Source organism: Atractosteus spatula, chromosome 10 (genome assembly GCF_055471065.1).
Source record: "Atractosteus spatula isolate fAtrSpa1 chromosome 10, fAtrSpa1.hap1, whole genome shotgun sequence".
Classification (NCBI taxonomy): domain Eukaryota; kingdom Metazoa; phylum Chordata; class Actinopteri; order Semionotiformes; family Lepisosteidae; genus Atractosteus; species Atractosteus spatula.
This window is the reverse complement of record NC_142715.1, coordinates 20,362,934-20,385,749: the sequence shown is the minus strand read 5'-3', so window position 1 is coordinate 20,385,749 and position 22,816 is coordinate 20,362,934. Positions and strand designations below refer to the sequence as shown.

Below are 22,816 nucleotides of genomic sequence, written 5' to 3'. Positions count from 1 at the left end.
TCATACAGAAAGACAGCTTGTGTTTAAATTGAGTGTAAGGTAATTTATGCTTCTAAAGTCATGGTCAGTATTGTTGTACTGTGCTGTACTGTGTCACATTATTTTATAGCGTTTTTTTTGCGTTATTAAATCCGGTGGCGCTGTGTTAGTTTCCTGACTCACATTATTTAAACTGCGACACTGATCATTCATCTCTAAATAAACTTTATTTTATATAGCGTTTTAAGCGAATAGGTAATTAGATTGCTCATAAACCTAATCACTTTTTCTACATAAACACAGCGTGATTGCTCTCTGAAAATGCTTTTCCTTTATTTTTAAAGTAGGCTCAGATTTCAACTATAGATCGTATTATTATAAACTTTCTTGGAAAAATGTATTTTATGTAAACCATGTTTGCTATTAATTCATTTAGGGCTAAAATACGTTCATTGTCTTCTAATCGAGTCGAGTTGACATTGGAAGCCTGCCACACCCGGACCGTTAAACCAACGCATTAGCACGTCAAAGCCCATTGAGCCAGTATTGGCTTTAGTATCCCCCCCTTCTCCCCTCAATTCAATTCAATTCAAGGTGTTTTATTTGCATGACAGATGGGTACAAGCAGTGTTGGGTACTGTATGTATATTGTAACGCTTACGGTAGACAGGCACTGTGTAGGAGCCGACGCACCAGAGCAGCGCCTGCAATTTTTATATTTATAACTTAGTTTTTAAAATTAGTCAAGCAATACGAAGCATCTCCTTTTACTTAGTGCCTGAGCATACTGCAACGCGTGTGAAGCCCATAAACGATATTAATTTTGGAACTTAAACATACAGTATATGGCTGGTCTCGGTACTTTAAAGAAAACATACACACCAGTATTCCATTTCTCCCTAAACATTTTAAGCATCGAAGTCTTTAACTAACGCGATACCGGAGTCAACAAGCATACTTTTAGAATTTGATTAAAAGGGAATATAATATGGAATCGCGTATCTCCAGAATTTAAAGACCAGACAATCGCAAACTCGTTTTCAATAAAATTATTTTATTCATTCAGCAGTTTGTGAGAGGGACATCCAGCAGGGAGAGACACACACACCGGTTTTCATTGACAACATTGTTTTTTTTTCAATTCCTCTTGTCTAACAGGAATGTTTTGTTTGTGGACAGACTGTTAGACAAGAGGAAAAGACCGCCTCCTCCTACGAAGCATTTCGTCGATCCGATCACGAATTCTTTTCCAGTCGTACGCAGCAAGGGTTGAGAATCTCCGATTCACCATCGTACTAATGGTTTCCCGGAGATTGGGTTAAAAAAAAACAAAAAACATACTAACAACTGTGCCATCCTACTCCTTAGTTAATACATTTTATTATTCATAAACAGTTAACATTGTTAGCAAAATATTTTGAATTATATTTAACCCTATTTTTCTTTAGTTTTGTATTTAACTTATTATATGATAGTCAGACTTAATGTATATTTGAACAATGAAAATATATTTTTACAAGATTTTACATTAAGCACTTAAAATTAATATGGTTAATAATAGTAAACTGTAACATGCTGTAACAAGATCGGTTACAAGAAGAAAATGCTTTCAGAGAAAATGTTTCAACCAAACCTGTTCCCACACACCCCGCCCCCACTACCATTAGAATATACACAAACATTTTAGCGTTTCATTCTGAGCAGAAGACCCTCACACCTGAAGAGTGCTGGCTGTGACGAATTAAACCGGTTTCACAGGTTTCAATCACAGACCATGTGACATGGGACTCAGTAAACTACAGTAACACCGCATTTGATAACGCTTTAAAAACGCTATAAAATAATGTGACTTGGCACAGAACAAGTTTACAACACAGTACAAAGATAAATGCTGACCATGACTTTAGAAGCATAAATTGCCTTACACTCAATTTAAACACAAGCTGTCTTTAGCCCTCTAAGCTGGTTCATACAGAAATGTAGAGATCTAGGCTCAGAACACACAGCTTCATTAGCGAATACATATGCAGGACAACTAGAGAAGACGTTTTACAGAGGATGGATTTTTAGAAACATCCCATCAGACATCCCATCATATTCACAACGTGAAATCTAGAAAATAATATTACGTAACCAAAATCCGCAATATGGAAACAGAACCTGTGTAATTGTTGATAGATGATGTACTCGTAACATTTTTTCAAGACGAACTACAACATTTAAAAAATGACTTGTATGTACTTGATATCTCTAATCAATCCACGGGTCCCAGCACAAAACGAAAGTAAAATGCATACCGTTTCTCGCTTCTTATTGCTCAAAAGTAATTTGACCGTATGAAATGCATAATATAAACCTAGAAACATATACGTGAGCAGTACTTAAGCACTGTAGTATCGGTGTTAAGACATACCTCTCAAATACTGTAAATCAAGTTAAAAATATCTCAAGACCGATTCTGGTCGTAATGAAACCATGCAAGGGAGTTTTTATGTCCGTTGCAGTTCTTTTGCAACATGAATATAATTATATCGTTATTAATTTCTTGAGATACGCGATTCCATATTATATTCCCTTTTAATCAAATTCTAAAAGTATGCTTGTTGACTCCGGTATCACGTTAGTTAAAGACTTCGAAGCTTACAATGTTTAGGGAGAAATGGAATACCGGTGTGTATTTTTTTCTTTAAAGTACCGAGACCAGCCATATACTGTATGTTTATGTTAAGATTTCCCTTCAGTGGTAAAATTAGATATGAATATTCAATACTTAAACGGGCACAGTTAAGACATTAAATATACATATACATATTGTATACAGTACAGTTTGCATACGGTAATATGTTTATGTTACACGATTAAAAAAAAATAAATAAAACTGGAAGGTCCAGCACCACCATTATGTTTATATGGTTGTTTTTGTTGGTTGGTTGTTATTATGGTTATTAATAATACGATCTATAGTTGAAATCTGAGCCTAAATAAAAAGAAAAAGCAAGTGATTAGGTTTATGAGCAATCTAATTACTTATTCGTTTAAAACGCTATATAAAATAAAGTTTATTATTAATTTGCTGGACAGAGCGGTGAACATTATTATGCATAAGACAAAGATAACGATCCTGATCAGTTTAGAAATCTGTGTACGCTGTAAGGTTTTTACTTCTTAAACTTTTAAAATACACGTTTTGAATAGAAAGAAATCCTCTTCCTGGTAGTGTGTATAGCACGCCAGCACGTCTTTTTTCTCCAATCAGAGGGGTGTCAGATAGTGTCAGCCAATCACCATTCTGCGTTGGGTAGCAACGGGTGACTGTTCTCAGGCGGAAGATGTAAACAGCTTAATGTTCGTGTTAAATATTTTTTTTTTAATTCAATTAAACGGGCACAGTTAAAACATCAAATATACATATACATACTGTATACAGTACAGTTTGCATACGGTAATATGTTTATGTTACGCGATTAAAAAATAAATAAATAAAAATGAAAAGTCCAACACCAGCTGGACTCGAACACACAACCTGCCGGTTGGTAGTCACGCACCTAGACCAGTAGGCTACAAGACAGCTCGCATGATCAAGTAGGCGAAACAGCCTTACACAGTCCTGCCGCAGTACACGGATATAATCATACCGTTATTAAATTCTTTAGATACGCGATTCCATATTATATTCCCTTTTAATCAAATTCTAAAAGTATGCTTGTTGACTCCGGTATCACGTTAGTTAAAGACTTCGAAGCTTACAATGTTTAGGGAGAAATGGAATACTGGTGTGTATTTTTTTCTTTAAAGTACCAAGACCAGCCATATACTGTATGTTTACGTTCCAAAATTAATATCGTTTATGGCCTTCACACGCGTTACAGTATGCTCCTATTCTTTTTATGCTCAGCTACTAAGATTTCCCTTCAGTGGTAAAATTCAATATCTACAACGGGCACAGTAAAGACGTTTACAGTAAGTCTTTCTACGACAGACCAACGGACCACGAGTGCCCCTGTCGGTCAACCAATCACGCACCGCGGTATCGCGTGTCATCTTACCTGCGGTATCTGTACTGCGGTGTCTGTACCGCGCACTTTGAATGGCTGCATCTGTACGAACGGTGCAAGTCGCAGGTGATTCACTCCTCTTGACTAGGTGGCGCTTGGAGGTGCAGTTAAGTTTATATCCGTCTGCAGAAACTCCTCTTTCTCAGCTCCGCTTCTCGGTTGTTTTGAAGCCGCGGCCGCGCTAACGAATGACGTCATCACACGGCGCTACACAGCATACCCGTGGGTGCTTGAAAGATTTTTTCTATAAAGAAGAAAGTTTTTTTTTAATAACTTCAGTTTCTGAAAACGTAGCATCTTGTCAACTGTGTTTATGCTTGAACAGAGCACAGCCCTGACAATAGAATCTGTGAAGAATAAAAATAAAGAAGCAGTTCTGTTTAAACATCGCAAGTCAGCCTTTGTTTCTGATCGACTCTGAAGAAGGATGGCGGAGTGCTTGTTAAATCTGCAAACCCAGCTTGACTCGTTCATGCAGGTTTTGCTCAAATCGATCGTGTATGAAATGTCAGAAGTTTTTGGAAACAGGATTTCTGACTCTGAGGACGAGTTTCAATACAAACTCCGCAGCGTCTCCCAGGTCCTGGTGAGACGTGCCGTGTTTAAAATCACACAGTGTGTGGAGGACAGTGTCGGGAGTGAAATGGCGCATCTGAAGAAGGAAAACGAGAGCCTGAAGTGGAGACTGCAGCTGTGGGAGAAGGCGTCGGGAGCAGGAGGAGATCAGGGACAGACAGATCATGTTGGACATACGCTTCTCTGTGAAGTCACTGCAGAAATAAAAGAAGAAATGGACACGGAACTGCAGCTCTCAGGTCAGTGTGGTGACTTGTATGAAGTCAGAGTGTGTGTGTTAAAAACCAGTGTCTATAACTAACTCAATAGTGAGATTTTTTTAAACAACAAACTTTATTTTAAAGAAAACATCTCACAATAGTAAACATTGTCATTATCAGTACGCGTTCTGATAAAGTATCAAACTGTCATCAAATAAATACTTTCCGAAAGAGGTGAGAATATAGTGGAGAGATGCATAGTGACGTGGGAAAGACTTGTGTGATGTAGCAACGGGATTCTTTACTGGAAACTGAACTTTGTCCGGTTACGGTGCTGAAAACACCTCGTTCACATTCAACAATTGTTTCACTGAATCAATTTGTACTCCAACGTCATTAGGAAACAACATTTATAAATATTGTATTTACGTTGTATTGGTCTAAATTTTTATAAGTATTGTAACGCTTACGGCCGACAGGTACTGTGTAAGAGCCGGCGTACCAGAGCAGGTGACGTCACCGCCCTTCCCTGTGATAGCAGGACTACAGCTACTGGGCTGCGGAGAGATCTCTCTTTAGCTCACGGGGCTAGGTCGCTGCAGAGAGACGCGGAAGGTCCCGGGTTCGAGCCCCGGACAGTGTGGGGCCGACCTGATGCGGCAAGGGCGCCCGCCTGAGCCCCCGTTGCGTTACAGTATACTAATGATTGTGTATATAAACATTATTTAATTGGTTTAAGTATTACTGTCGTCCAGGGTCTGTGTCTGTATTGACTCCTCTGGAATATTAATCCAGTGTGTCTGTATTAACCCCTCTCTCTCTAAGTGCATTGTTTATATACAGTACTGTGCAGTAAGTGTGTCTGTATGAATCCCTCTCTCTCAGTACAGTGTTAATGCACTGTAGTGTCCAGTCAGTCAGTGTGTCTGTATTAACCCCTTTCTCTTATTGCAGTGTCAATGTACTGTAGTGTCCAGTCAGTGTGTCTGTATGAACCCCTCTCTCTCAGTGCAGTGTTAATGTACTGTAGTGTCCAGTCAGTGTGTATGTATTAACACACCTCTCTCTGTGCAGAGTAAAGTACTGTAATGTGCAGTGTGTCTCTATTAATCTCTCTCTTTCTCAATGCAGTGTTAATGTACTGTAGTGTCCAGAAAGTGTCTGTATTAACCTCTCACTCAGTGCAGTGTTAATTACCTGTAGTTTGCAGTCAGTGTGTTTGTATTAATCCCCCTCTTCTCAGTGCAGTGTTATTATCCTGTTGTGTGCAGTCAGTGTGTCTGTATTAACCCCTTTCTTTGATTGCAGTGTTAATGTCCTATAGTGTCCAGTCAGTCTGTGTTTAACCCCTCTCTCAGTGCAGTGTTAATAAACTGTAGTGTCCAGTCAGTATGTATCTATAACCCCTCTCTCTCAGTGAAGTGTTAATGTCCTGTAGTGTCAAGTCGGTGTCTGTATTATCCCGCCTCTCTCCATGCAGTGTTAATGTACTGTATTGTGCAGTCAATGTGTCTGTATTCACCCTTCTCTCTCAGTGCAAACTTTATGCCCTGTAGTGTCTAATCAGTGTCTGTATTAACTCATCTCTCGGTGAAGTGGTAGTATGCTCTAAATTCCAGTTTGTCCATGTCTGTATAAGCCCCCTGTCTCAGTCTAGTGTTAATGTACTGTAGTGTCCAGTCAATCAATGTGTCTGTATTCACCTCTCTCTCTCAGTGCTGTGTTAATGCACTGGAGTGTCCAGTCAGTCAGTGTGTGTTTGTATTAAACCCCTTTCTCTGATTGCAGTGTTAATGTACTGGAGTGTCCAGTCAGTCAGTGTGTCTGCACTAACCCCTCTCTTTCTCAATGCAGTGTTAATGTACTGTATTGTCCAGTCAGCATGTCTGTATTAACCTCTCTTTCAGTGCAGTTTTAATGTCCTGTAGTGTTCAGTCAGTGTGTCTGTATGAACCCCTCTCTCTCTCAGTGCAGTGTTCATGTACTGGAGTGTCCAGTCAGTGTGTCTGTATTAACCCCTCTCTCTCAGTGCAGTGTTAATGTGCTGTAGTGTCCAGTCAATGTGTCTGTATTAACCTCTCTCTCTCTCTCTCTCTCTCTCTCTCTCTCAGTGCACTGTTAATGTAAATCTAATGTAATTGTGATATTATTACTGTAGACTTACTTTTTACATGGTAGTTAGGTTTCTGACGAAGCTAAATCAGAACACACCCTTATACCCACTTATTCCACTATGTTTAAACAACCCAAATTGATTGTGAGTGTACTAGTATGTGTGTGTGTAGTTTAAAGCTTTTAAGATCAAATGGCCTCAGCTATCACTACTATGCTGATGTTACTCAAATATACATCCTTACCAAACCTGACGCTGAAGTGGCTGTCTCTATTCTATTTATTTGCATCCCCGATATAAAAACTTGGGTTACTCAAAATTTCCTTCATTTAACTGTGACAAGACAGAAGTCATGCTTATTGGCACCACCCATCAACTTTGTACAACCAATGTGTAACCCTATCTGTAGATGATCTTGTACTTGAGCTTCAGTCTAAATTGAAAAACATATTTGACGTTCGACACACATGTGAAGCATGTTGTCAGAACATCTTTCATTCACCTCATAAATATTGCTCGACAACGCCCTGTGTTATCACTAACTGTGACTGAAAAATTTTGTCTTCTCCCAAATTGACTACTGTAACGCTCTACTCTCTGGGGATTCTAAATCCCCATTGAACAAACTCCAGTATGTCCAAAATTCAGCAGCCAGAATCCTGACCAGGTCTAGTACAAATGATCACATGACTCCTATCCTGGAGTCCTTGCACTGGCTTCCTGTAAGTTTCATATCGACTTAAAAATCCTCCTGCTCACCTATAAGACTCTCCATGTCTTGGCTTGGCTTGGCACCTCCATACTTGTCTGATATTATCACCCTACTCCCTACCTTGCAATCTTTGCTCTTCTAATTGTGTTCAACTATTTGTTCCCCAGTCTGTCTACACTCTATGGGTGACATGGCCTTCTCCTGTTTTGCCCCATGCTCTGGAACTCTCTCCACAAGGATATCAGAGAGTCACCTTCTCTAAACTCTAAATCCAGACTTAAAAACTTTTTCTTCAGAAGAGCCTTTATTGAACTGTTCTGTACCGCTCTGTTCCTACTGTACTCAGTACCACTGTCTACTGTCTCCTCTAACTGTGTATTCTCATCATGCTAATTTTGTGTATTTTTTGTTGTTGGCATTCTGTAAAATGCTTTGAGAAGCCACCTCTAAAGGTATAAAACTATAAATAAAGTTTATTCTTATAAAGGTCGTGTCTTCTTGTCCTGTGTTTACAGGCTCAGAGGCCAGTGTTCTCTCCGACGCTGGGGAAAGGGCTCTTCTTGAACAGCAACACAGTAAGGAGGAGTGGGGCTCCAGTCTGAAGCAGGAGACAGAGCTCACTGCCGCAGCAGGGAAAGAGGCACTTAGTGAGCAGCACACAGACAGCAGACAGAGTGTCAAGGATCTGGACTCTGTGCCCATGATGAAGACGGAGCCTGAGAGTGAGACACCTGGGCTCTTAATATGTGATGATTTTACAGAGAAGATGAATAATCTGGACACAATCAATATTACACAAAGTTGTAATGAACTGGTCTGTGTCTCTGTACAAGAGCACAGTGAAGAACTGGATGTTTTAAATCTTACAGAGCAGGATATGGATCCCAAGTTGATTGACCCTGCAGAGCAGCAGACTGATGTGCCTGGTAAAGAGAACAGTACTGAGTCAAAGCACACAGAGAAGAGTCAGTACAGGGAGGAGCAACAGCAGCTCCTACAGGGCTTGATAAGAATTAGGCCTTGTTCTGTTCAAGTGGAGAGACTGTCACTGCAGAGTCTAAAACAATCATATGATCCCTTATATTCTGATGACTTTACACACAGGTTTAATAATCTGATTACTGAGAAAATTGTTGAAAGTTTTAATGAACTGGAGAGTATGTCTGTTCTTGGGCAAAGAGAGGAACAGCTGAATGAACTGGGGTGTTTTAGTCTCAGAGAGCTGGGGATGGAGTCCCAGATGATTCACACTTCTGAGCAGCACACTGAAGGACACGCTGGAGAAAACAAATCTCAGTTTCCGCACACAGAGCAAGACCATTCCATGGAGCATTTGCAGAATAAGAGACCCCAGCACGATCAGAGGATGAGGAAGAATCACTCAAGGCCTTTGCTCAGATGGAGTGGACAAACTGCCATTATGGCACGGGGAGAAGCAGCGTTTCTGTCAGTCTAGCATTTCAAAACCCTACCAGCACTTTCACACAGGAGAGAGACTGTTCAGCTGTAGTCAGTGTGGGAAGAGTTTTAGTCAGTCAAGTAACTTAATTATCCACCAGCGCATTCACACAGGAGAGAGACCTTTCAGTTGCAGCTAGTGTGGGAAGAGTTTTAGTCGGTCAAGTAGCTTAATAGCCCACCAGCACATTCACACAGGAGAGAGACCATTCAGCTGCAGTCAGTGTGGGAAGAGTTTTAGTCAGTCAAGTAGCTTAATAGTCCACCAGCGCATTCACACAGGAGAGAGACCATTCAGCTGCAGTCAGTGTGGGAAGAGTTTTAGTCAGTCAAGTAGCTTAATAGTTCACCAGGGCATTCACACAGGAGAGAGACCATTCAGCTGTAGTCAGTGTGGGAAGAGTTTTAATTTGAAAAGCAACTTACAATCACACCAGCGCATTCACACAGGAGAGAGACCATTCAGCTGCAGTCAGTGTGAGAAGAGTTTTAGTCAGTCAAGTAGCTTAATAGCCCACCAGCGCATTCACACAGGAGAGAGACCGTTTAGCTGCAGTCAGTGTGGGAAGAGTTTTAGTTGGTCAGGTGGCTTAAAAACCCACCAGCACATTCACACAGGAGAGAGACCTTTCAACTGCAGTCAGTGTGGGAAGAGTTTTAGTAAGTCAAGTCACTTAAAAAGGCACCAGCGCATTCACACAGGAGAGAGACCGTTCAGCTGCAGTCAGTGTGAGAAGAGTTTTAGTAAGTCAAGTCACTTAAAAAGGCACCAGCGCATTCACACAGGAGAGAGACCATTCAGCTGCAGTCAGTGTGGGAAGAGTTTTAGTGTGAAAAGCCACTTACAATCATACCAGCGCATTCGCACAAGAGAGAGGCCATTCTGTGTCAGGGAACCTATAGTTAGAATTGGAGGATCCTTATGTGTCACGACTTACCAGAGAAACGGGGGAATTTATTAAAATGAGACTGTATTAAATACGATTGACCCAGTGGGCAAAAGATGTATAATATACGTCTATTAAACGCATACCTTAGACGTATAAATGTGGTCTGCAATTCGTCTAGAATTAAATATACGTCTATCGTTATACGTCAATTATACATCTATGATTATATGTTCATTATACATAAATGATTGGAGTTCTAGTATACGGATAAATTTAGAGGACTATTATACATATATAGTTGGAGTTCCGGATAACTTTAGAGGACTGTTATACATATATGGTTAGAAGACTATTATACGTATATGGTTAGAGGTCTATTATACGGATAACTTTAGAGGTCTATTATACGGATAACTTTAGAGGTCTATTATACGTATAAGGTTAGAGGTCTATTATACGGATAAGTTTAGAGGTCTATTATACGTATATGGGTAGAGGTCTATTATACATCAAAGATAGGTTTTATAGGTGTAGAAACTAGTAAACCAAGCCAATGATTTGGTTTAGAAATTTATTCTGAAAATACACATTCACACCTGAAAAATATGTATTTCAAATTATACATTGTATACAGTCAATCAACAATCAACATATAAGCAATAATCAAAAAAAAACACAACTAGTCTTAAACTTCAGCTACAAATTCTGGTAACATCAATATACAGTATAGTAATGACAAACACAAACTAATTACATTAACACACTAACTCAAAACCACTTTTTTGATTCAAATATAAATTTTAAAATGTAAAACTTCTATATTTCCAAGAAAAAAAAATATTACAATGGAAGTTAAGACGATTTTTGTCCACCATTTGCAAACCCTGTCTAATTGTCCTAACAGTTAGAACCAGAAACCTATTATTTTCAGTGTCCAGATCTCCTGACTCCCTGCCTTTCATATGCATTCTTCAAGTAACGCATTGCGTGCTCCTTTATTTATTTTTCTGTTGATGTAGGGTGGGACTTCAGCACCGCAGCTAGGAGAAAATTATTTAATATTACTACTCAAATAAATGATGATTAATATCTTCTTGAGTATAATCTAAAAAATGAACCATTAAAGTTTACTGCTCAAAGCTCAAAGCTGAAATAAACGGATAAAATTTGGCTTGCATCATAGCAGTTGAGTAATAAAGTCTGTCCCAATTAAAGAGTACCCAAAGTACAACATAGAATAAGAGTACCTTTAATTACTCTATAAAGATTTGTGTCTCCCAGGCCACTCTTTTGTTGTTTATCTTTTCGGTTTGTGACAGCGAAGTTGAATTCTGTCATCAGTTCACATGTCATTAGTCTGAAAACCAAATTCTCACTGTATTTAGACATTATTTCAAGTGAGTTTCCATTCAACATTTATTTACTCAAATATTTAGGACCAAATGTAGTAATGTAACCCTTATATTTTAAAAGACAATTTTGCAGTTTTACACCTTGCACATTCAGTGGTTAACACATAGGTATCTATAAGCCAATTCTGTGGATATTTTAACTTGATCAAAGTAAAAATGTAATGTAAAAACATTTTTTAAAAATCAATAAGCAATACCTTGACAAGACTGTGAACACACTCTCTCTGACATCACTGCCACCTACTCTCCAAAGCTGGTTTATTTGGAAATAATATATTTGAAATAATATTAGAAGCTACTAGATCTTCATTAATCACCTAATCAGACATACCCATTTACACATTCAATGGAACAAACACATTTTCACATATTAACTGCACTTTTATGCAGTATTTTCTCAGTCTATAAATACAAAGTGACCATTTTTCAAAGTAAAAAAAAATTGTAGTAACTTTTTAGAACATGAAAACACTTTATTTTGCCATTAAAGGATAAGCAAGATTATACATTATAAACTAAAAATATGAATGTATGCCAGAGATGGATCATTAATCAGATATAGGCTATAAAATTATGACCTATCTGAAACCTAGAACATTAGTAGTGAATATTTTCTACACCACAGTGAGAATATAATATCATACCAGCAGGTTTTGATTGTCCATGCTGTCAAGTGCTTGCTCATATGCACAGAACTCTTCCATTGTGGTCAGCCTCCTGATGTGGAATTGGGAGTCTACCGGTTCTGTGGACCTACCCAAACGCCTCAATTCATCCCTCATCTCTATCAGGAGGCCCAATACCCACTTCTGAAACTCCTGAAATTATTTACATTTTATATCAGCATTTAAAAGGAATTAGGTTAGGAATTTCTTACACTATTGTCACATTAGCATAACTGTAGTGTTACTAATTTGCTACATGCAATTTATAATCTTAAAAAGTAAAAATTCCCACATCTGTAGTTCATTTTAACTGTACTTCCTTCTGAAGGAGGATATCTCTCTTCTCTTCTGGTCTGGACGTGGTCTTCTGGCTGGGAGACTCTGAAAAGAATTCAGTTATGGAAAACATTTACTTTATCACACAACTTAATATTTCAATTTAGTCATTTAGTTTGTTATTGAACTAGGATTCTATAAACAATGTCAATTAAACTCCATTGGCGTACTTTTTGACAGTCTTCCAGGATCATTTCTGCCATCTGGCCAATCCTGGTTTGAAACTAGAAATTAAAAAGATTACCAATAATCTCATACCTATCAAATGTATCAATTGCAGAGGGATCACAAACTATTCTTAAATTTACTAATTTAACTAATATGATACAAGTAATGTACTATTGTTCATGTCTACAAAGCCTTGTGTTAAAACATTTATAAAGCCTTATTTCCTCACCTGATCGATATGAGGGAGAAGGCGAGGGTGAGTGGGAAGCTGAGGTGACTCTGGGGTTTGGTTGAAGACTTTGGTCTTATAACTTGCTTAGGGCTTTCAACTTTGCGTGGTGAGGTCCCAGTTTGGACTACCTGGGCTGTTAATATAATATTGCAGATTAATTTAATATTTAAGTATAGAGGTAAAATGTTCACCAGTCCAATAATCTTTGAATATAATTTGCTTATGGTAGACAGTTCTCCAGACTTAGGAAAGTACAGTGACATAACCTCAGACGTAATAAAAAAAAATTAACTTGTGAATTTCATCTCAATTTCATAGAGTAATTAGATGTAGGCAAAAAATGTAGTAATAACTTCAGGAATGTTGAAGCCAGATGGGAGACACACTACTTTTCTGTGCAATTCTTTTACAGAGAGGAATTTCTCCCTTGCATGCATCTCCAGACTATTAACATATACAATATTAAGCAGTTTTGACTCACATGGTTCAGTGAAGAAGTTACAAGTCTGAGTCTGTCGTACAACATCACATAGAAGACTTCTGTCTGCTCTTTTCTCCTTCACAAATGCAAAGTCCTCATTATCCAATAGGAAACAACAGTCTTTTTGTCTTGACGAAATCTACATCCGTGAACCAGATGATTCACAGTTGCTCTGAACTCTTTCCTTCTCCTTCATTCTCTTTACTACTTGAGCTATAGGGTTATGACTGTTCCGCACTAGTTTCTTCAAGGACTGTAAAAAATTTTCAAATGGGAATGCAGATAATTAAATTGTACCACATCCTGATGTAGATGTCTCAAACTGTGCACATTGTATACAACAAATGTTGGTCCATACAAATGCTGAGCATTGTCAACAAAGGTATCAAGCAGTTTTTGGGCATAGTTGAGATAGGCATTTCTCTTTCTTTCGTCCGAGTCTAACATAATTGAAAGAGCAACTGTTAGCATCAGAAAATGGGTGTATAGTTACTTTGATACAACATTACGAAGCACAATGGGTCCTGTATACAAAAGGAACTTGCAGAACTCTGTAGCCTTCCATCTGTCAAGCTCTGAGAGGGATCTTGGCTGTCTAGCAAATTCCCCAGGCATCTTTCCGCTAAGAATTTCCAAGTTATCAGAAATTTCTTTCCTCTGCCTGACAGACAGTCGACATTTAGCTGGTCCTTGCTTTAAGAAAATAAGAATTATTTTGCCAACACCAAGACAAGCTAGATGCAGGTAGTCAAGGGAGAATTGGCTTATGCACCCAATTCCAGCAGCAGCTAAGGGAGAAAGTCTTTGTTGGTGTTCCTTGTACTCAAAGTTCTTGAATTGTTCATCTGTACGATCATTATATGCCTCTTCCCCTGTGAAAGCAACTCTTCCTTCCCAGCTCCCTGTAATTTTGCATCTTTCGCAGCCAAAGTAGGAATTGTGTCCTTTGCAGCATTTCAGATATGAGCGTGCAGGGGCATCACATATAAAAGCCTTCACAGTAACATTAAATACTCTATCTTCAAAGTGAATGCCATTATTGGTGAGTAACTTTAACTCCTCTAAAAAGTCACTCACATAATCATCAACTGATTCAGGCTTGGACCCCCCACAAAATAATGCTACAATGAAAGGCTGGAATTGGTGAAAAGAGCAGAAAACAGGCCAAAATTACACAGATGTAGATTTGAAGAGAGGAACTCCATCAACATTGATACACAGGTCTACAGAATGCATGCCTTCTTGGAATGTTTTAGAAGAAGATATGTTTTTCAGGATTCCTTTCTTTAATCCAAAGTAAATGTACTGACCACCGCATTTATCACTGATTTGCACTTTATTAGGTGTTTGTAGGAGAGTCCTGCAATCCTTTGGAAGCTTGTGCCCCTGATGTCTCAATATCTCCAATAAATCATTGAAACACTGTCTTTTACAACCATGCTTTGCAGACCAAGCTACAAGTTCGGTAGATTTGGCCTTGCTGGGTCAGTCTGTGCCTCATCTACAAGGTCAGTAGATTCAGGACTGGGGTCAGTTACATCAGATTCATCAGAGTAAGAAATTTCAACCTTGTTCAAGATTTCTTCTTCAGAAGTAATAACTTCTTCAGTGTACCCATAGTCATTTGAATCCTGATGTGTAATATCATCACTGACACAAGCACCCATATCACCAGACGATTAGTAAATTATTTTCGCAGTAATTAATTTATTTACACGTGTATAATAAATATAGTAATAAATATAATACATTATTTAATTACTGGGAAAATAATTTACTTCGTACACTGTGCAGAGTGCCGTATACTCCTAGTTGCGGCACACACAATATATACAGTAAAAAGCCTCAGGCACTATGTTTTCGACTATATATATGCGTTTATTAATGTCATAGATTTTACGGTTGCAAATCGCAGCGACGTATATATGCGTATAGCCGTATTTTCGACGAGAATAAACGTATATTCGACGAATCACTGCCCACTGGGAATGTTCAATTATGCGGATGTTTATGCCAATTTAAAACATATCATAAATGTTAATCGACCGTCTAAAATAAAAATGAAATCAAAACATTTCATTGTCTCTGTGGTTATTATTTAAAAAAGAATGCAAAATATGAATTAAAATCAATACAATATTTTTATTATACATTTGCGGTTATATTGCTCAAGCTTTTTTTAATACGTAACATTCAAGCCATTTTATTACAAACATTTTTAACTACATTGCTCACGCTTTTTAATATACATTTCAAGTCACTCTATACCCCAGATTTAAGGCCATCTGTAATTCCGGGGTGCACCAGACACCAGTCAAGGTGCGATCTTCATCACTGTGCTCGTAGGGGGTGGTCTGTTTTGTTTCAGCACACGTACGACACAGTGTGAAAAACAGTTTTTTGTCAATTTTGGTTGGAAGAGCTGGAAAGTACAAACATCTGGGTGGGTAAACTTTCACCTTCGCTAAACCCAAATACCGTTTTAAATCTCCAACCCTGAGTGGGGTTGAACCACCAGCTCTCTGTTTAATAGCTGCACAGGGACACATTTTCACCATTCATACGTTTGTAGTTAAAGAAAATAAAATACTGGCATTTTCCTGCCAGCCGGCAGTATTTCTTCTGCACTGACGAAGATTAATCAAGAACTTTATTTCATCTTTCGCAGGCTGTAATTTCCAGAAAAGGAAGTGAATACTTGTATTAAGCTAAATCAAGCCGACGGAGGTGCACTGCCATTGTTTTTCTCCACTTTTAAGTGGAGAAAGTGGATAAGCAAGATTTGTATTTTATCTTTCAGAAGTTGTATGAATTTCTTGTTCCGAAATAAGTTCAGAAATAGCTTGTTCCAGAAATTAAATGAACACTTGCTTCAAAGTAAATCAAGACGTACTGTATGTCTCTCTCGCTCTGTCTGCTCTTATCTGTCCATCTCTCTCATCTTCTCTCATCTTCTCTCTGGCAGTCTGTGTGGAGTATCTGAAGGGGATGTAACACCACTTGGCAAAGAAGAAAAATTCTCAGAGGCAGAATAAAAAATCAATATTCTCCTGGTTCTCCTCTGTGAACTGGGCTCAGGGCTCACTGATCTGGCAGCTGTGGGCTCTGTTCCAGGACAGAATCAAGAAGTTTCTATTAACCCTTTCCAGGACCTCCATTGCTACAGTATTACTGTCTTTACTGTATGTCAGCCTCCAAACATGTTTTATAAATATTTTATAACACAAGTGAGTGTGGAATTATCTTAGTATTTATGTAATAAACACCAGCAGTGGCACTCTGATCAGTATATTGATTATTAGTAGCCAATTGGTCCGATGGTTGTGTGTTCAATAGTGACCAGTTGACCAGTCTGTAGCTCTGAGCAGTGGGACTCAGATCACACAGAAGACCTGACTGTGTGTGATTCCACACCAGCCCTGGGATTCAGCTGCTCTCAGAAGTGTCTCACAGACAGTCTTATAAATTTACAATTAGATTAAGGCTTGTAACAGTTATACAGTTAATTTAAATCATCAGACCACCTATAGAAGTGAGAGCTGGGTGGAAATAAAACCAGTATACACATTTTAACCTCCAGGATCAGGAGTCTGATCTTTCTGGCTCTTATACTCTAAAGATTCGTGTAAAAGCGCTCATTTCAGGGACTCGTGCTCGTTCTCTGCTGCTCCACACGGGAACGCTTTGCAACACATTAATCTGCGAAGTAAACTATTTTTTTTCCTGTTTAATTAATTTAATTCCTTGTTTTGTCGCTCTCCTCCTTCTCCAACTGTTATGATTCGCTTCTCTTCACAGCCTGGTGTGTTTTCATTTAGAGATGTTATATCTGTAAGAAAAGCCACCCCGGGCCCCGGACAGGAGTCTCCTCCAGCGGAGACGCGCTCTGCTCTGTCAGAAAGAGCGCTGTGACGTCACAGACACCAGCCAGAGTGCCGGGATCAGAGAGCGAGACCGCGGGAGGCGCGCTGAGCGCACAGAGGAGAGTTATTATCTACTTATCTATCGAAAACCAATTAATTCAACTGAAGAACCGTAGAATAAATGATTAACTTCACCGATTGGTGAGTACTGATTCTTTTCCCTTTCTTGACCCTGTTTTAAATATCTAGAAAACAGTCAATAATGACTGTATCGATCAATTACCATAGTGCGTTCAATGTTAATAATGTTCAATCTGAAATTAAACAATGATTATTCATATTATTATTTAGGTAACTGTATCCTAGAGCTTAGAAAATTATATTCCAAGTTGATAAATGTATGTAAGTAACAGTTTAAATGGAAAAAAAAATTCCAGTGTTTATAAATCATAAGTATGGTAACCACGGCAACAGGCGCCACGTCACTGTGCGCGTCTAGGTGTCTCGCGTTCGTCACAAAGAGCGATGTGACGTCATGGGTAGCAACTAATACTAATACAAGTGTATTCATGTTAATATTAGAGAGTACAACTGGTAGTTTTCATACTAGTGTTCATGTGAGTATTAATGATGATAGCGATACTGATAGTTTTAGTTTTAATGTTCATATTCATGTTAATATTAATTATAATTATGGTGTTACTGTTAGAGTATTAACAGTAGTAGTAGTGTTTGTTTTAATGATAGCTTAACTGTTATCATAAGTAGTTTGTGTCAATGTTATTGATATTGTTATATGTATGTCTTAGTGATAGTGTTACTGTTGTAATATGAGGAGTTATTTGTGTTAATGTTAGTTATCGTGTATCTGTAGATACCTGTGTATGTGGGGTCTGTGCATTTGTGTCTGTAAGTGTGTGGTGTTTGTTAGTGTGTAGTTGTATATTTGTAAGTGTATGTAATAATAAGAAATTATTAAGAAAGTAAGAAATTGTTTTATTTCATAAACTGTAAGACTTGAAGAGAGTTCACAGTTCGCAGCCTTTGCTTTGTCCTTTAACTTAAGCGTTCAGGATCCAAGCCCGTGTGCGAACGGTTGTGTTTCTTGAATCTCTTGTAATCATCAAAAGTCGTTGTTTAGTCCTTCAGTTTTTTCTCGAGTTGTCCAATGGATATTTTATTCAATCCATACTTTTCATGTTCTTTTGAATTTTCCTTCACTTATGGAAAAAGTTCAAGGTGTTCTTGTCGCTGTGCTCCACATCTAGACGAGAGCACTTGTAACAGTACAGGACACGCAGTGAGGAGTTCGTGCAGGTTTCAGCTCAGTGCGGAGTGCAGAAGGAGGACTCACTCGCTGAACGATCTCTCAAGAAATCCCTGGTGAGATTCAACAGGTGGCTTCTTCAACAGCCACGACAAGTCTGAAGACTTTCTCTGAATTTCCTGAATATGACGTTAAATTAGTTCAAATAATTTGGTAGTTAACACAACTAAATGCTTTGGAGGTATATTTAAAACGGCAGAGCAAGACTTCAAGCACTTCGAGTATGCATTAAATTAATTGTGTAAACCTGGATCTATATGAACAAGAGTTCTCTTGTTCATAATATCTTTTTATATTTGTTAATTGAATATATTAATTGAGTATATCTGTTATATTTTTGAATGGGATGGGACTGTACACTGGTGGTTCCAAGGGGAAAACAGGGTTATTGAGCCATTGGACATTCAGAGATTATATGTTGTGGGAGAATGTAACCGTCTGCGAAAGTAAAAAAATTCTCTTGGATGATCAAAGAATTAGTTGGGTGGGTGAATGTAACTGTGCTCTAACAATCCTCTTAGATGAAACGCTACAGATGCAGCCCCAGAAAGTGTATTCGACTTACCTGTATAGTACTGCTGACACAAATGTAGCCTCTACATCAGACAGAAAAGGCAATGTGCTCGCTTAATCGTGTGAAGGATCTCCTTGTGAATCTGTTTCATTCATCAATGGAAACAGAAGCCATTAGAATACGATACATGTTCACCTTCAACCCCGCAGCTGCCGGACGGGCTTGTTTCGGGACTATTTAATTAATTTAATTAAATACAGGAGAAACCGCAAGGACATACCGTAATACCGTAATACCGTAATAGTACGGTATTGTACTATTAGTATATAATTCGTTACACTGTGGCTGTGTTGTGTGTGTTAAGCTGCTGTTGCACTGCAATTTCCCTCACGGGATCAATAAAGTATCTATCTATCTATCTATTTGCAATAAGTATCGCATTAGTAGGTTTGTGTCCTTAAAAATGTAAGGGACGTTCAGTTATAAACAAACGGGACAGAGACAAAGTAATAATCCGATTTTAACGTGTCCTGCATTTTAACTTACTGAACAGATAAACTGAAATGTTCTGATTCAGAGCCCCTGCAGTTCGTGCTAATTAGAACCACAACAATACTCCCGAGTCCTGAGCACCACACTGAGCACATGATCACCTGGCTCTGACTTGTTCAGCACAACTTCTTGATGCAGTTGAGCTCAGAGCTGGAGATGATCTCCATATTCTACCACACTAACTAGTCCTAAATGTAGTACACAGTACACACTTTTTTTAAACAATTTAAAATATTACACAAAGGCTGTAAAGCACACTCTGAATCGATCCGAATATTTGATTTCCGCAATCTGTTTAGGCAACATTAGGCAACGTGGCGCTTCTCCAGCAAAGCATTTCTCAGTTTTGTGAACTACTGGTGTTTTTAACACAGCAACTTATGTAACTCGTTAGGATGGCCAAGTGGTCTAAGGCGCCTGATTCAAGGGCTTTTGTCTTTCAATTGCTTGGGTGTTCTGGTCTCTGAATAGAGGTGTGGGTTCAAATCCCCCTCCTAACAGCTGCTCCCTTCTCCCTCTCCTGCATTTTTTCCGTCTTCTTTTGCTTGCTGACAACGACAGGAAGAGGAAAATGGAGAAACTGGTTTGCGGGAACATGATGGGCAGTGAAGTGCTTCGTGAACACTTACACGTTATTAGCAGAAAGTCAAATAGGCTTCAATTTCTGCCTTAAGAACTGTTTGGGGTGCCTGTAATCGAGTAAAGATTTATGGCCAATGTATGCATTCAAAGGTGAAAGACCGAAATATAAATCCAGAAGAAGATTTATTAAAACATATCGTTGTCCTTGCGGTTTCTCCTGTATTTAATTAAATGTGGCATTGTGAAATCAACCTGTAGCCCTACGGAATGCAGAGTGACAGCGGCAGGAGCAGAGAGGATTATATCAGAGCTCGAACAGGGAGTTCGAAAATATAGGCAGATCGATTTATAGAATATTTGATTTAAACTTTCCTATCTGCTCGGCCTTAGTGAAGTATTTGTAGCTGTATTTCATCTTCTGTCTATTTCTATACTTTACAGTAGATAGTGTTTAGCCAGAGAAGAGAGATACAAGCGCTATACCCCCACAGCAGCCGCCGATTCCGATAACCTTAACTAAAGCAGGAAGATCAGTTTCTGCTCGAGACAGCCGTTTTCTGAACTGTAAATCTCCAACACAGGCTGAAGACGCTGTGTGTCCGGTTTCAGTGGTTATATAAGAAAAGACTCACTTTCCAGTGACATATAACGTGGTATAGTAGGCTGACAGCAGGGACACGTGACCCACAAGCAGTGACAGTATCAGAGGTGTCTGCAGTATGTTGGCTTGTGAGCAGCGATAAAATAACTTGCCGTGGAAGCAGGTGTGCCTGAATTAATACAGCTCCATCGAGCGGAAAAAGTAACTCAAGAAATGACCTAAACTCAACAGCAACTTTCCGAAGGCGAAAACACAGTTAATATTACTCCAGGTGAGAGACTCGAAAGTACAACTGTGGTATGACTTCTCTGTGCACTGCTGTATAACTACCATGTACTGAGTGTGCTACTCAACACTCAAGCGTGTTTTCTCAGTGCATTCAAACAGCACTTCTTCCTTAGGCTACCAGCTTCAAGTGTTTTTTAAATCGATCAAAGAATCATTGGAAAAGGTTTGTCGATAGGTCAGGTGGGAATTGCTCACAGATTCAATGCTTGGAAGGCAGCTATGTTCACCATTATACCCAGGGTGGCACCATGGGAAAAATCTGTAGGGGGGTGTCTGAAATTCTGAAGGGGCGGAGATATTTCGGTTGAAACGGAGCCGTTACAACCACCGAATTCTCGCAAGCATGCCACTGATTAGTGTTTCATGACAGAAGATAATGACGCGCAATCTGGTATTTAGCGATGAAGTACAGTTTCACATTCATCAACACTCTAGCGATTATTATCGCCTGGAGCGAAAAAATATCATACGCGTTCATTTCTGCAGCTACATCAACAGTAAGGAGGTTCTGAATTGTTAAGAAAAAATAATTGTAAAACTAACAGAAACACAAACTTCTGTTAACTACAGTCCTATTTATATAACGATTGTAAGTATAGGATAAACTACTGCAAAGAATCAGTCCACCTGAGCAAACAAGTAATAATGTTGGCATCCAATAACGTAGACAGCATTTAACATGTGCCATTCCAGGACAGATAACCCTCCTGAACATCAAAGTCTGATGTAGCAACTGTTCTTAATTTGTAATTCCTCAAAAATTAAAATGAAAAACAGGAAATCTTGCATTTGCAGCAAAAGAAAAGTTTAAACAGATTCTTAAATGTCTGGAGTGAAAGTATATAGAGCTTTGCATTTCACAATCTTTTACTATTTTGGAAACGCTATATTAACTTTAAAGGGGGCGACACAGAGGTTAGCATTGTTGCTCCATAGTGCTGTGGCTGTGGGTTTAAATCCCCACCTCGGTTTCTGTCTGTGTTTGTATTATCTCTCCAGGTTCCCCTGATTCTTCCCACAGTCCCATACCATACTGACATCATTTTGGGAGGAATTTAAAAATATATGATCTTTCAGGATAATAAGTTTTGTAAAATAATCTTGTCACAATTCTCAAGGTGTGTTGTGTTTTAGCAAACTTTTATCTTTCCTGAGTTCTTTTTATTTGTATCCAGATGCCCTTTGTAACTATCAAGTGCTCTGTACTGGTCAATCTGGGTGCTATAAAATACCTATGGTTTGAGGTGCAGTATAAAGTGAATATTGGGGTGTCTCTAGTGCTGTGGGATGCTGTGTTTTACATTGAGCCGCTCCTGATGGCAAGACAAGGAGTCTTAACCTTTTGATTTGAAGGGAAATGTAAATAACAGCCAGGTTGTCTCTTTGGTGGTGTTGTATCTGGCTCTGTCGACAGTGCCTTTTGCTCCTTGTGTGGATTAAGTCATACTTATGAATTGATCACAAACATTCAGGCATTCTCTCCTTCTGGGGTTGGTTTTATCATTGTGAGTGGCCAAAGGCTCCTTATATATCTTATTAATAGTCTTTTAATTGTACAAAATTAAGAAATTATAAATGAATGACACAATGGTTTTAAAAAGTTTATTTTTAAAAACAAAACATTAAGAAAATGTATATAAAATCCTGCACATCAGAAATGTTACATTCAGAATTCTATATCAATTAATATTTTTATTTCTGAAACATATCATATTGTACAAAAAAAAGACTGAGTTGAATAGGGAACTTTAAGGTCTCCCTGTTATAAAACACAAACTGCAGGTCCTGTAGACAAAGTCAATGAGGACAGTG

General features: G+C 38.6%; 1 pseudogene; it reads left to right on the top strand.

Annotated features, from left to right (window-relative positions):
• The first annotated feature begins 4,461 nt into the window (after positions 1-4,461).
• Positions 4,462-10,055, top strand: LOC148825723 (uncharacterized; annotated as a pseudogene).
• The last annotated feature ends 12,761 nt before the right edge of the window (positions 10,056-22,816 follow it).